Source organism: Otolemur garnettii, unplaced genomic scaffold, assembly GCF_000181295.1.
Source record: "Otolemur garnettii isolate 467f Iridium unplaced genomic scaffold, OtoGar3 scaffold00034, whole genome shotgun sequence".
Classification (NCBI taxonomy): domain Eukaryota; kingdom Metazoa; phylum Chordata; class Mammalia; order Primates; family Galagidae; genus Otolemur; species Otolemur garnettii.
Genome location: NW_003852429.1, coordinates 6,482,933 through 6,497,481, shown reverse-complemented (window position 1 = coordinate 6,497,481; position 14,549 = coordinate 6,482,933).

Here is a 14,549-nt window from a genome sequence, read left to right as displayed (position 1 = left end):
TTTAGATGGAACTGGAGACCATTACCCTAAGTGAAGTATCACAAGAAATGGAAAAACAAACACTACATATACTTGCTACTAAACTGGAGCTAACCAATGAGCACAGGTGTGTACACAGGAATGTAAAACTTAGTGGAAATCAAGTGGGGGAGGGGCACAAACCTACCTAACAGGTATGATGGACACTATTTGGGTGATGGGTATACTTATAGCTGTGACTCAAGCATTACAAAAGGAATCCATGTAACCAAAAACATTTTTACCTGCTTAATAATTTGAAATAAGAAATCCGTATCTGTTTAGATCCTGGACTATAAGTTTAAATATTAGCAAAAAGGAAGAAAGGCTGTGCTCCTCCCTTTGGCTTCTTACTGCAGATTGTAAACCACTGTTCCAGGTGTCAGGATGGTTCAAAGCCACCTGCAAAGGCTTATGGTCTTTCATGGAGGCATCAAAAAGCATTATAATATCCATGTGTTTGTGTATGTGTGTGTGTGTGTGTGTGTGTGTGTGCTTGCTGAAAAAAGTCAGGTAACTTGATAGTGACAACAGGCTCTATTTCCCTCCAAGAACACCTGAAAGAGCATTTCTAGGGTGACAACAGAAAGTGGTCAGAGTCTTCCAGTAGAAGACTCAGTGACTAAGTTCTAGGACTGGACTTATCCTAGGATAGGCCACATAACTTCTCCATTTATATTTACAATGTACTTTGCGATGACTTCTCCATGTATATTTACAATGCACTTTGCATCCTCATCCTGGAAAACCAGCTAGTTGACAAAATCCCCAAATGTAATAATCCAAAGCCTCTCCTTTCAGTTCATGCAGCCTGTTCAACACAAATAAACACCAGCTATTTACTTATCTACTTAGACTTCATACTCCACCCACTGCCATGAGGATTTGGGCAGGTTATGCTTTAAATTTACTGTGAAATAGGATGGCTAGACCTGAAACCAGAGCAGAGATTTCATGGTGGGAGCAGGACAAGTAGATGTTTCCATATCCCGAAAAATAGCTAATGATTTGTGTTGGTCTCTGACTTGCCCGCAAAATCCTTGAATGAACAAAAAGAATATGCTGGCTTCTTTGGAAATGTCCTGTCTCTGACAGCCCAGGTGATTATGCAGGTGAAATGCTACCATGTGAGCTGTCTCCTTCTGCTTTCCAAAGCCATCTGCCTACCATCCAGAAACTTAGAAAAGGCTGACTGATTACTAGGGTAGGTGCACAAGAGTGCACACAGCTTTCTCTCTTTATCCCTTCCTTGCTGCCTGGACAACTCTTATGGGAGGATAGTCTGCTCGTATGTCATCTGAGAAGACTTAAGCATTCAAATTTTAAGGGGATTACCCAACTTTGAATACCCAGAAGAATGAATCTTTTGGGAGGACATAGGTATCTCTAAGGAGATTGTCACAACGACAACCAACTACCTCTTCCACCTTCTCAAGTGGCCTCTTCATTAGTGCTTGCCTGTAAGATCTAGGCCGGCCACATGGTCATTTCCTACCAGTATTAAGGCTGATAGGGGCTGAGCGTGGACACCAGTTGACAGACAACCCTTGAACCCAGTCAACTAAGCCCCTCACCTTGCTTTCCTCCAGCTGTAGAAAGAATTCTGTGGGGCCAAAATTGAAGCCTGTGACCCTTTCTTCTTCTTCTCCATGTTCCAGGTACCCAAGACCTCAGAATTCTATACCCAAAATGACCCTCACAGCATCCAGGAGCTGTGCAAACCTCTTTTAAAGATCCATCCTGGGGCCAGGCACATTGTCTCACACCTATTATCCTAGCACTCTGGGAGGCCAAGGTGCGTAAATTGCCTGAGTTCATGGGTTCAAGACCAGCCTAAATCAGAGTGAAACCTTGTCTCTAAAAATAGCTGAGCATTGTGGCAGGCACCTATAGTCCCAACTACTTGGGGGGCTGAGGCAAGAGAATTGCTTGAGTCCAAAAGTTTGAGGTTTCTATGAGCTATGATGCCTGAGTTTCTGTCTCAAAAAAAAAAAAAAAGAAGATCCATCCTGGCCTGAGGGTGGGACAGGAGTAATGGCATAGCTGGGACCTCTGGTAGGAGGTGTCCACAGATGTGAGAACATCCCCTATTCAACATGGGATGGAATGAAGGGTGGAAGGAGGTATGGAATGGGCAGGAGGCCAAGGCCTCCCCTGGAATGCTTAAAGACTCACTCTTCATCCTGCACTCCCGAGGGTGGCTTGTGATGTGGATGTTAGAGGTGAGGTGAGAGCTGGGTAGATCCCAAGTCCAAGATGGATTTCTCTCTGCCAGCAAAGAGTTAATGTACCTCTGTTGCCTATTTCTGATTGTTTATGGGAAGATTTGATCGTGAAAGACCAATAAGAGTGTTCAGGAGCCTGATTCTTCATGTCTATCTAAATTACCATCTCAGGAGGTAAAGCAAACCAATTTACTTTGAGGATTTCATCAAAGAAATCTACAGATAGTTCAGGAGCTACATGCTAACAAGATAGTGAGTCCTAAAGTAGGAAAACAAACTAAAAAGCCAAGTTCAAACTAATATGTATTGCCCATGACAAACACCCACTTATTCTGGGAAAAGAATCCGGGATAGTTGGATCAGTGGGGAATACAAACATCTGGTTAACTAAATGTTAAGTTGGGATTATCTATGCTCACATAATTAAATATAAAAATACTAAAATTATACCAAACATAATCACTTCCTTTCTTCTTTGTCACCAATCTCAGTAATTTTTTTAGAATAACAAATGACTGGTTAAGAAGTAGAGGTAGGACAAAATTTCTCCAGGGGACCCCTCTTTGTAATAATGAAAGACAAGCACATAAAAACTTTTCATTAGAAGAGTCAGGAAAGTTCTAAGTATAGTCTTCTGCCTATAGTGCATGACTTCCCTGCTGTGATGGCACCTGGACTCTCATCATTTTATAGTGTATAGCTCACTAAAGAATTTTCTTTCAGTCTCCTCCTACTCTGCTCTCTTTCTGCACTAGTAGAACAATAGTTGCCACTGAGCAAAATGGTTATTTTGCTAGTAGAGACCCTTTCTCCTGACTTTACCCAGGTCTCTGTGTCCTTTAACTTCTTCCCTTATATTCTTAATCAACTCCACCCTTACCCCCCACTCCCAATAATCCTCTTAAGCATGTTACCCCTAGAGCATTTGAAATAATTCTTAAGAGATTTTGTATAAATAGAACATAGGACAGATTTATCATAGAGCAAGATGACACAATGGCACAACCACTACAGAGAACAGGATAGACGTTCCTCAAAAATGTGAAACTAGAACTCCCACACAAGCCAGAAATCCAACTGCTAGGTATATATATCCAAAGGAGAAGAATTTTGTTTATAGAAAAGATATCTGAATTCCCATGTTTATTGCAGCACTATTCACAACAGCCAAGATTTGGAATCCACCAAAGGATGAATGAATGAAGTTGTGGTACTTATACACAATGGAATATTATATACCTACAAAAAGAGTTTTCCTACTTTAGGACTCACTATCTTGTTAGCATGTAGCTCCTGAACTATCTGTAGATTTCTTTGATGAAATCCTCAAAGTAAATTGGTTTGCTTTACCTCCTGAGATGGTAATTTAGATAGACATGAAGAATCAGGCTCCTGAACACTCTTATTGGTCTTTCATGATCAAATCTTCCCATAAACAATCAGATATATACCTGCCATTTGCAACAACATTGATGGAACTGGAGAACCATACATTAAGTGAAATAAGCCAAGCATGAAAAGATGAGCACTACTATAAGAGGGTCTTTATCTAACACAAGAATGTAACCTAGTTCTTTGTACCCTCAATGAATCCCCAACAATAAAAAAGTCTCACATGTTCTCACTCACATGTAGAAGCAAAATATTAAAAACAATAGGTCTAATGGAGACAAAGTTAACAGAGGCTGGGAATGGTGGTGGGGAAGAGGGGATCAAGTGGGGTGGGTTATCAGGTACAAAAAATAGAACGAACAATATTTAATAGTTCAACAAAGGGACTATAGGCAATAATAAGTAAGGATGTACTTTAAAAATAACTAAAAAAAGTGGAATTGGAATGTGTTGGGGCCCGGGACTGGCCAGGTCTCTGCCCCAGGCTTATCTATTGTCCGGACATAGACAGCTGATCTTCCTTATTTGGGAACAACTACCCTTAGGTGCCTGACAGCTATTCTCCTTAGCAGAAAGGAGAGAGAGAGAAAAACAGTCTTCAAGGGAAAGAAACAGTCTTAGTAGGAAAGTAAATCTTAGCAGTATTCTTGGAGAGATGCCGGGCAGACGCCTTGCAGGCAGGAGAAGCAAAGGGTCAGAGTGAATCTGTGAAAGAATAGTATGCATATGGGTGGCGCCTGTGGCTCAAGGAGTAGGGTGCCGGCCCCATATACCAGAGATGGTGGGTACAAACCCAGCCCCAGCCAAAAAACCCCCACAACAACAAAAAAATACTATGCCTCACCCAACTGACCACTCCTGCAGCTTCTTATAGACATGATCCATGGCTATTTGTACCACAGGTGTAGAGACTGCCAATCACTGATGTTTTCGCGAGCTCTCCTGTTAAGGAGAGCCGAATCCCTTCCCCATGCTCTTATCGCTAAGATATTACATTACCGAGATGTTACAGGTGTCCAGGTGTTTCTTATAATTACAGATTATTCTAAGCTTAACATTTATCCGGCCCACCGGGTGTTTTTGCTGCAGCTGCCTGTCCTGCTTAGCAGCATACTCATCCTGGGGCCCGCAGTCCACCCTCCAACGGTCTGAGAGACAGTGAACTAGCTCCCTGTTTAAAAAGTTTGAGGACCCCTGAGCTAGATGGTCTGCTACAGGAATTTTTCTAACACAAATAAATGTTAAATTCCTGAGGTGCCAGGCACCCCAATTATCCTGATTTGATTATTTCACATTGTATGCTTATATCAAAACATCACATGTACCCTATAAAGATATATAACTTTCATATAACCAAAATAATTAAAAATTAAAAAAATAGATAACATGGTGGGTGGGTATGGGTTGATGGGTGTTAAATGCCACCCTACAGAGGGTTGGCTTGATAATAGCTAGGGTGGATGGTCACCATTAAGAAGGTTGAGCATGGAAGTGACATGACTAGGTATTTGAAAGGATGGACTTGGGCTGAGAGGAATGTTTGACAGGCTGGAGAACCACCACTGCAAAGCGGAATCTGGGCTCTAGGTTGAAGTAAAACTGACTTCAAATAGCAAATCCCAAATCCAATACTTATCCACCATGAAGTATTTATTATTTACTTTCTCTGCTATTCACTTATAACTTTATAATGCCTTCTGGTGTTTCTATGAAAATTAAAATAGGTATAAAAATTCCTATCAACAAACAGGATGATACAAGATAAAATTCAAAGCTAGGCTGGTGGCTGTGGGAACAGGAAGTGGGAGATGAACTTTGGAGACAGAGTCATGAGGCTGGGTAAGAGGAATTAGGGTGACTGGGGACTCTACCTTGCAGGGGCCCATGTACTATACGGGTCATGATTCAAATGGGGGTTAAAGGAATATAGGAGGAAGCACAAATGTTTTCAGATGTTAAAAGAGCAGTTAAAGAGTTTCATTTTGGATCAGTCCAGTCAATTTGAGAGAGTGAGGGGAAGATATTCAGGTGCAGGTGTGCACTAGTTCACTAACAGGGGTCCTAAAGAGTGATGCCTGTTTGGAACTCATCAGAATATAGGTCCTTGTGAACCCTATGGGAATTGCTTAGCTTGCCCAAGAAAACATGTTAGATTCATTCTCTCATTGATTCTTTCACCTACCAATTCATTTATCAAATGTATACTGAGTATCTACTATATGCCAGGCTCAGTGCAATTGAATAATAGTGAATAGGCACAAGTTGTCACTGACCTTGACAACTGTTAGTCCAGAGCACAGGATGAGAGAGGCAATGATGTAGCTACCCTCAACCCTGGACCATCAGGAACCCAGGTGTGTGTGTGAGCTGGATGTTTAGATGCCAAAGTAGGCATAGAGTCAAGCAGAGCTGGTCTGTGGCTGTGGCTCATGGCACAAGGAGAAGGGAAGACTGTTCAGGCTCAGAGCATATGAGCACAAAGGAAAACACTGATACAGAATAAATTATGTACATCAAGGGATAAGAAATATAGAGTGTGTAGGTTCAGGTGGTTGAGGGTAGAGAGCTTCCCTGAGGTCACTGTGGGAGGCAAGGCAAGAATCTTTTCTTGAATGTCTGTCACTTGGCCGGTGAGTTTGAAAGGGATCACTAAAATTACAAGGGTATTTTGGCTCAACGGGCCTTATTCTTTTAAATTCAATATTGAGTATTGTGCCTGGCTCATAGAAAATGCTTAGGGAATGTTTTTAGAATGCAAGGACAAAGCGTCATATAAGGAAAGGAAGGAAGGGGACAGTGAAAATATTAAACTATCATTCTGGGTTATGGATGTAGAAGGTGGTAAAGATATTATAGAATCTCTACTGATACTTTACTGAGTCATAAAATTTATTATGGGAGGAAAAACGTTGGTAATTTGAGTTTTGGGACTGCTGGAAATTAATGAAAGTGATGACTCTTAGTAAAACTGGTTGTTAATAATCCCAAAACGTGCAACATCCTGGTGTGAGTGATGCTGAATGTATTCTGTACCTTTTCTAAATTTCAGAATCTCGCCTAGGGATGGCTTTTTCTCCTAGACAGCAAAGAAAAAACAGGGATATTGGCGGAGGTGTGTGGTTCTTCCAGTGTTGACTGAGCCCAAACCTTGTGTCTGCTCCTCACTTTGCATGGAGAGCAGGAAGCGGTGGCAGGGGATTCCTGGGGGTGATCTGCATCTGCCCATGTGATGCAGCAGTGGCTCTTGGAAGAATAGTAATATGTATGATTCTGCTGAAAACTTAATTGGCAGCCTTCCCAGCAGAGCTCTTGGGAGTGATGCCCTGATTTGCAAGGATTTAATGACTTCTTGTAATCTAACACCTGCGGGTATAGAGAGACAAGCAGGGAGGACATTAGCACCTGGCTGTGCCCCAGATACCGGTGAGCATCATGGATTTGTGAAGCTACTATCTTTCCTTTCCAGAAAAAAACAATTATTTATATTTATTCAATAACTGTTACCTTAATTTTAAGGCTGCCTGAGTCTGTACGTGGAAATATTTTAAAGTTATATTCTTAAGTTAAGAAAAAAGTCATACTGTCTACTAAAGAAAGTCACTACCTTCTTCCCCCTCCTGTGTGTATATTATGATTCATTTACCTAGTCATAAATGAAATCTGAAAAGAGTTGCAACTCTATAGTTGAGTGAAATTTTTACTCCTTTATTTATTTTTTCTCACTGAACAAGCATTATTCACAAGAACCCATGACACTGTGAAAGCAAGCCGTTCCCCTAGCTTGTGAACACTAATTTGTGAGGTCCTAATTTCCTCTTTATCTTCATGTGTTCTTATTTCACAGGCAACAACTGTTTGAATAATTTAAATGATCAGATACAGGCAAACATTACCCAGAACTGGAGAGGATTTGACTTTGAAAGTAACTCAGTATGTTCAGATCAGGATGTGAGATTTCAGTTTGCAAAATTCTTACCACCCCACCTCCTTTTGCTACAGTTTCAATGCTAAGTATGAGACTAGGAGAGCATTGATAAAAATATAAACCTAAAGCTCCAGCTTATTTCTCATCCAGGTAATTAAAATAAGCAATTGGAAGTAGCAAGAGGGAAGCATATAAATGCGGACATCTTCAAATTACATACAAGAAAGTCAAATAAATGTGGTTGCATTCTTAACATTGATTACAAAGAAATCATAGCCTCTCACAACAGAAAATAAAATAGAAAAAAGTCTAAGTACTAGAAACCGTAAAACAAACAGAAGGCAGTAAACTATAAATTATAACAATTCAAAAACTGAAAGACAGAGAATTAAACTACTGTTAATCATCCATTATAAAATGCTATAAGTAATACCAGAATAATAGAAGAATTTAAATCATAATATATTAAAGGACACAAAGAGATTATTTTTTATTGAGAATAGAAGTCACCTCAGTGAAAAATATGGAGCCATGAACACTAAATAATAAATCACTAAAATATATAATCTAAAGACTTGTATGAATTGATAATATAATTGCAATGAAAGATTTTTATGCTCTTCTTATCTCTGATAAATTAAGCTTTTATATATGTATATGCAGACATATATGCATATATGTGTGTATATATACATGCATGTGTGCATAATTTAAGTGATTATATAACATAATTTATATATAATATAAGATTGTATGTATATTTCATATATATTTATATTAGCTATGCTATACTGTGTGGAATTTAATAAGATATTACATATTCTTTTCAGTCATTAATGAAGTTGTTACAAGAATTGATCACATGCAAAGCTCCAGAAGAATGCCAATATAATGAAAAAGTATAAACTGTGTAGATGGAATTATCTGAGTACAACATATTGACTCAAAATGATAGAAATAAAACAAAGTTTGCCTCAAAATAAAGGAGAAGAACAGCTATAAACAATAATAAGAAATTGAAATAAACTTTGATAGAGAAATACGTATAAAGATAAACTACAAAAAAGTCAAACATTAAGAGATAAATGAAACTGATGAGATTTAAAATAAAATATTAAAAACACAATGAAATTGAGGTTTGAAAATAACCAATTAAAAAAACAAGGAAAATCAAGATGAAAAATTTAGCCATAGATGTAAGATTAAAAATTGAGAACTAAAATTAAGAAATAGAAAGGTAAACTAAAATACATAAAATAGGAGCATAAGTGGGAAATGAAAAGTATTATTAAAGGGAATGAATACAAACAAGAAGGTTTATGAAAAAGATGCACAGAGAGCAAATTCCCGCAATGAGAAAAAGAGTGAAAGTTATTTAGGGAAATATAGAGCCTTGAAATGGAAAGAATGTGATAAAGGATTAAAAACTGAAAAAGTAGTAGAAAATGGACTCAAAGGAAAATTTAAGAGCAGACTCGTTTCAGGTAAATTGACCAACTGAGCTGACATAGATTTCTCTTTCAGATGTAAACAATTAGAAATGTTGGACAAATGTGCCAAAATAACTTTTAAATATGTAGCTGAGCTCAAAAGAGAGAAAGGCACATGTCCAGGTCCTAGAACAAAGAACATATTCAGGCAGAGAGCTGTGGAGGATGGAACTCGAGATTCTTAGGCAGGTCTACATTCTAGTTTCCTAGAGAGCAGTCTGGGAAGGACGTGTATGCAGGAAGTTGACAGAGGTCACCGAGGGGGGAGCAGGAATAAAAGTGAACTAGGATGCTTGGCAACCATGTCTTTCACTGATCCAACAGGGTGCTTGGGAGCTGAGATGATCATTCAGAGTTGTTGCTGGTCAAAAGACACGGCCTCTATCTCCGTAGCAGCATCATTAGATGTGACCTGGTCCCAAAATACAGCACGATCTTGGGACAAATCCTAGAGAGAGACTTAGCTGAGAGCTGTCAGTCAACACTTTCAGTATCTTGAAGAATGAGCTCTTCAGTCCTGGGCTGGGAGGAATAGAGGGTTTGGTTGTTGAGAGATATATATAATTTTCTTTGATTACATGGATGACTTATTTTTCTTTTTTTCATAGTTCATTTAGCTATATCTATGTAATTTTAATAATCTTAAACATTTTTTCTTTCTGACTTGTTGGGAAAATACACCAGTGGTCCACAGTTCTATCACCAACAGGCATACCGAGACACTTAACATAGATGTTACTTAAGTATAAACATATTCATTTCAGTATAATTTATATTAGTAGAAAAATTGAAAATGAAAAGAATGGCCATGAATATGGGAATGGTTAAATTACAATCAGGTATTAAGATTGTTTTCAAAGATTGATAACTAAGATGTTAATGTAAGTACTTGCACTGCACAGATTGCATGACTCCAATTTCCTAAAACATTGGCCATTTCAAGTTTTATTCTGATGGCCAATGCATAAAAATATGAAAGCAAATAGATCAAAATAATCTCAGAGTTTAGTTGTATAATGTATGGATATTTAAGTGGCTTGTATTTTCCAAAGGTATTACTTTAATAATCATTAAAAAACTGACAATGTTTATAAAATGAATACAGTAATTATGTTGATAATTGTATGTTCCATTAATTCACAAGTTTATATTTGATATGAAAACTTACCTGAGAGGGTAAAATAGTATTATACTGAGAATAGATTTTCAATAATATTGTCAATATTTTTTCAATCTTATTTTGAACACTATATTCAAGGTGAGTAGGGGAAAGAAGTGAAACTTAGGATTCCTAGGCCCTTCTCTTACCTGAGGTTTTTGTTAGAAGACACAAGCCCACAAACTGTTTCACTCTGTGTGTGTGTGTGTGCGCACGCACGCACATGTGCCATATGTTGGGTGTGCTTAACTTTCACTATCTTTCCTGTGGCTACTTCTGTTGTTGTAAAGTCTAGTTTCCTTTGTTCATGATTCTCATTAGATAGAAGCACATGATCAGATGACATTTATCTAAGGTTACAAATCTCTATAACCTCCACAAACAACCCCTATCACTAAAAAAAAAAAAAAGGTCAAAAATGATAAATTGCATAGTTTAGGGGATTTTTGGATAAATTAACTTGTTCTCTATGAGAATTTTCTCCTTCTTTGCTTAAACATATGGAATAATATGGGAACTACTTACTTTTTAAAATCCTCACGCTGAAGCATGCATGTTAAAATCAGGGAGGCCTATATCAGTGTTCACTGCTGTTTGTATTTTTCTGTTCTTTCTCTTTCTTTCCCCCATCTCTCCTTTTCTTCTTTTTCTTTTTCTTTTAGATTGAATTCCTGGACCCTTTGTTCCCATCCCTGCACCTACCCCCCCCCCCAACCCTTTCTCAAAGATTTGCCTTATCCCTTTATCTCCAGGACTTTTCCACATTTCACAGAGGATTTCAGTGTGCTGGGCTAGGCACTGGGCGGGGGAGGACAGTCATTGACAGCTGTGATTTTAGAAGCTTATGTGTTTGAGAGTCTATGAAATCCTCCCTGGTCTGAGAGACTCTAAATTGTTTCAATCCATATTTTCTTTGTCTTTTGTGGCTTTTAAAGTTTCACATCCAATAACCACATTTGTATCCAAAGCATGGATTTTCAGAGTTTGACAAAGCTGATCCTGCAGATTCAATTTCCATAAATCCCTTAAAGTGTTTAACCAACTCTCCTTACTTTGTGAAAACATCTCTGACAAAAACACAGGGGAAAACAATTGTTCTTGACATCACCACAGTTTAATATGTTAACTTATTCATTAAATTGTGCTTCACATCAACAGAAATCCTCGGTTCTACAAACTATCATTTTTAAATAGCAATAAAGGTTGATAATGTCACAATACGATTTCCTAGTAACTGAGTTCGTACATCTTACTGTACAGAAACAAAAGGAAATATCTCTTGGGAGAAATAATTTACTATCTATTGAATAACTATCTTTACATCTAAAATGGGGCACCAGAGAAAAGTCCAGATTTTTCTTTCCAATATTGAATCAATACATTAAAAGAAAAATAATGAAATCAAAACATGGAAAATTCTTCCAGAAAAAAAAATAAAGAGGAAAGCAAAGAAAACATGACCACACAATTTAAAAAAAATGATAAGAAGGTGGAAGACAAATGTGACAGGGACCAAGTCACACACAAATCTGCTGCTCAGAACACTTTCCCCTGCCAAGAATTGAGGTTTCTCAATCTGGCCCTTCAATGGGTTACCATGCAGCAGGACACGCAGCTCACAGAGGTTCCAGGAATGTGCCAAAGGATGACAGTTGCAGTCTTTCCCACGGACAACTCAGAGCACAGGCTCCAGAAACATCTGTGCCCCCTCTTCTCCAGAGTGCTGTCAGGTTACCTTGAGCCCTCCCCTGGAAGTTCAGGGGCTTTTGCTTGCAGATGCTGCTGGTGTGTGTAGCTAGGCCAGTCCTCTGGAAATCTCAGCACCTCTGCAAGGCAGGTCAGTTCTGTCCACATGCTGTCAAGATGGGTCCACGGGCACTCTGTCCCTTATGCTACAAAACATACAGGTCAGAAGAGCTAATTCAAAGTCTCAGGGAATTAGTTCAGGTGTGTCCAGGTGAATGTGGTGAGAGAGGGGCAGGCGTTGGCTTATGTCCAGTGGGGATGAGGGCAAGGATAAGGAAGAAAGGCAAAGGTGCCTTGGAGAAAGAACATTGCACGCTCCTCAGATGACACAAAAGGGGTAGAATCATCAGACTTGGCCAGCCACCCACTGGAGAGTTTTAGCTGGAGTTCTGGTGAGCAGTGGGAGCACAAGAACTACAGGAAAGGAAAACCTCAGAGTCACAGCTGGGATCTGATTCTTGCCAAGACCAACCCAGCTTTCTCCTTGGTCCAACCCCTCCTATGCAGCCTTCAGTCCCTAAAACCATCCTAATGCTCTGGTTCTATCTTAAGATCTTCATTGATCTATTTCTTTTAAATGGCTATACAAATCACAGTCCACAAGTTTCCAGCCTACCCTCGGTTTTGAGGACAACAACCTTATCTTAGTTATTTTCCTAGCTTTCAGTATTTCCTGGCACATATGTAATTCATCATCTTTCCCCCTTGGAAAGATCTGTTTCCCTTTCAGGAGGACCATTTCCTATACAGTTACTCCTCCTCCCCCAAACCCCCTATCTCTAAATGGTCCCATTATACAGAACTTTCTTCTTGCTAGAGGTCATACTTGGAAAGGAATCCTGTAAACTTTTTTGTGTGAAGATGTTAGCTTATGACAGCTTAAAGTATCTCCTCTTCCCAGTGAATGTGCAAAGGGACTCATTTATTATAATGCCAAATAAAACCACTAAGAACTAAAGCAATGTGTTACTGATAAAATACCCAGGGACCTGGGAAGAAGTAGCAAAAGGGAGATTTTTTTTAAAATAGGGGTTATATCTATCACCCCTTAAGAGTCACTAATCAGCCACTACTGATTGTGAATATTTCTAACACTGTACTTTCCCAAGAAGCTGTGAGCACATTCCCTCAGCCTTCACCTTGAATAGATTTGGGGTCGATGGGGTGGAAACCCAGGTAGAAGTGTTTGAACATCTCCCCTGAAACATTGCCCATGTGTTGGATATTTCATTCCCAATAAGGGACCTGCTCACCGGAAGCAGGAAGCTCCACGTCCTCAGTCGTGGGCATTGTCTAAGTCATTGCAGTTTCACAAAAAGGTAAGGGATGATGTCAATCAATAAAGATTTAGATTGCATATTCTTGCAATCCCCAGTCCCAAACTGATGCTGAGCAGCAGAGAGGAGCGGGAAAAGTTATGAAGCCAGAAGACCAGGACACTGAGCAACTTTCAGCTAATAAATGAGAATCTTTGGGAACTCTCTCAACATGTCTGAATCTGCATTCCAAACCAACCAATGGAATAATAAACAGAGGTCCTATTTAACACACAGGATTGTAAGGAAGATCAAAAGAGATACTAAATGCAAAGATGCTTTGAAAACCATCAAATGCTACACAAAATGCCCAATTTTAATCCTATCCTTTGCAAAATATCTGCCGAAGTAAATGACATTGAAAAGCACTTGGAATAGTCTTTAACCCCTTTTGTGTCAGATACCAATGGTTTTTATTCAGTATTTTCACATTGTTACTTTAATAAGAGGATTCCCCCACTTATCAAGGCACGTGGCAACCAATGGTAAAGGTATTTCCCAGCATCCTTTGCAGCTAGGTGTGGTTAATGCCTAGGTCTAGAGTGTGGAAGCAACAAGTGCAACTTCCCTTCACTTCCTCTGGCCTGTCAGGAATGTGCGAGAGATGGCAGGAGCTGTGACAGCCATCTCGGTCCAGGAAACAGAAGCTGAATGTTAAGATGCAAGAGAAACAAGAGGCCTGGGCTCTGGCAATGGCACCTGCCAAAGCTATCACACCAGCTGACCTTTCAATCAGAGAGAAATCATTATCATTCTGAGTTTCTCTGTTAAAGTCACCAAAATAGGAATCCTATCTAATAAATTTATGTTTGTTTTTTTTAACCATCTACTCCAAACTCCTTGCTAAGTCTGTCTTGAAGACTTTCTTCCCAATATTATTACTACCTCTACTGAAACTTTTGGAAAAAATTACTTTAAAGCCATAACCAAACGTGTCCTCATATTTCAAACCTATGTCAAACTGTTTATGATAAAGTTACCTCCTTCTGACAAAGAGAAACATGTCTTTATAATTTTTAATAAAAAACACATGGCATCCCTCACCGTTGTCTAACACATTTGATTGATGGTTAATATCAACCATTACTGGTACATGTATCCATATAATTCTCCAGGAAGTTTTCTTCAGGTTCCCAAAAGCTGGGAGACAGCACAGTGTGTATCTTAGTCTTTAATAAAATTTGAATACACACACACACATACACACAAAAACACTTCATTCTAGTCTGGTCACGGGTGTTTCCATTGCCAAAAGAAGGGGAGAAATGTCTACCTGGG